The sequence below is a fragment of the Octopus sinensis genome, linkage group LG24 (genome assembly GCF_006345805.1).
Source record: "Octopus sinensis linkage group LG24, ASM634580v1, whole genome shotgun sequence".
Lineage (NCBI taxonomy): Eukaryota > Metazoa > Mollusca > Cephalopoda > Octopoda > Octopodidae > Octopus > Octopus sinensis.
The window spans coordinates 1954532-1956499 of NC_043020.1; the positions used below are offsets into that span (position 1 = coordinate 1954532).

The window sequence follows — 1968 nt, forward strand, 5'->3', positions numbered from 1 at the left end:
TATATGAATATTACCAAGCAGAATTATAAAATACATAGAACTGTATAGGCGCAAGTGTGGGTGTGTGGAAAAAATTGCTTAACAGCCACATAGTTTCGGGTTCACTCTAACTGTGTGGCACCTTGGACAACTGGCTGCTACTATAGTCTTTGGCGAACCAAGCCTCGTGGGTGGATTTGGTAGACGGAAACTGAAAGAAGCCGGACAAATGTATATGGTATATATATATATACAAAAATAGATAGATAAGTTTGTGCGTGTATATATACATATACATACATACATACATACATGCATACATACATACATACATACGTACATACATACATACATACATACATACATACATACATACATACATACATACATACATACATACATACATATGTGCATGCATACATACACATATATATACAGATTTGGTGAAAAGTCATCCGACAGTAAATCAAAATTCCATAAATACTTAATTTTCAATTTTATTTATTTCATTCCAATTATGAATGTTTAATAATTGAATGCTGTGAGTTAAAATCAACGATTATTTGTTGTTTTTGCAACATTTGTTTATTTATTAGCAAAGTCTCATATAAAATTACTTTTTGATTTAAAGTTGTAATTAAATGGGTTTTGATTTGCTGTCAAGTGACTTTTGGCTGCTATTTCTAAATTTTCGGTATGTGGTGAAGCAGCTTGTTGCTAAACCCTTAATTATTGTTATAATTATATATCACTTTGATCACTTTGACCGGCCAGTCCGTCAGGCGTCCATTTGACACCGCTAGTCACAGCACGCTGTCCACTCCTCTCTGGATCGCGCCTTTCTCATCCACGTGATCCCAATCGTCCTCCTGAAATCGTCACTCCACCGTCGTGGAGGTCTTCCCGGTGGAAAATTATATATATATATATATATATATAAAAACCTTCTTATATAAGTTTTTACCGAATATGGTTCTTTTCCATACCGAAACTACTCGGTAAAATGAATTAATTTATTAAATTAACAATTCTTTACCTCATATCTGTAATGATTATATATATATATATATATATATGTATGTATACACACACACACACAAACAAACACACACATATATATATATATGTGTGTAAGTAATTGTGCACATACCTATACAAGTACATTTCTCTATTTGGATTGTGATGACCGGTTATTAGAATATCCATACTTGCTCTCTGATCGTCATTAGTTGTGCTTAAGTACGTCGGTTGGTAAGAGCTAGTTTAAGGCATGAGCGTATCATAGGAATCGAAATATTGCAGAGTGTCTTTATTCCATTTAAACTACAAAGAAAAATATTTATGCATGTGGCATCATACATAATACTTTAACGATACACCTGCTGCGTGTCTTGCTGTGTTATATATGTGTGTGTGTGTGTGTGTGTAATGCATAGCCGAACTTACCTCATTACAAATTGCTACAGAAGTCTACGTTAATATTTAAGTACCTCAAAATTCCCGAGAACATGTTGCATATATGGAGATACAAAGGTATACATGCTTAAACGCAGGAGTATATACACAGATGCCCCTGCATGGTCGCAGTCTAATGACTGAAACAAGTAAAAGAATAAAAAAGAAAAAGCTACACACACACACACACACACACACACATATATATATATATTTATTTTATGCAAATAAAAAATGTAAAAAAAATACAGGGCAACAAAAGTCAATTAGATGCACACCGTGGATATGTTAGTATGACGCTCAGTGAAACTTTTTTAGATAAATAAATAGGAGTAGAAATGACATTTCGAGCATGGCTCTTTGTCGGAAAGAGGAAAATGTCCAGAGAAGAGGAAAAGCAGAAAGGATCATAGAGTCCGGGGGTAAGCATGTGTCGTTAAATGGCCGCAAAATCCACATGCATTTAAATGAATACACACACACACGCACGCACGCGTGCGCACACACATGTATTTACATATGTAGCTGTATACG

The 1968-nt window shown here is 34.4% G+C and overlaps 1 long non-coding RNA gene across 1 annotated transcript in view; it reads right to left on the reverse strand.

Annotated features, from left to right (window-relative positions):
- Positions 1-554: 554 nt before the first annotated feature.
- The window catches only part of LOC118767745, an 11636-nt gene continuing 10222 nt past the window's right edge, over positions 555-1968 (reverse strand). Inside the window, exons 3-4 of the long non-coding RNA XR_005003655.1 lie at positions 801-802; positions 555-653 (exon numbers count right to left, since the gene is read on the reverse strand). This is a non-coding gene — a long non-coding RNA (uncharacterized LOC118767745). The remainder of the gene's footprint in view (positions 654-800; positions 803-1968) is intronic.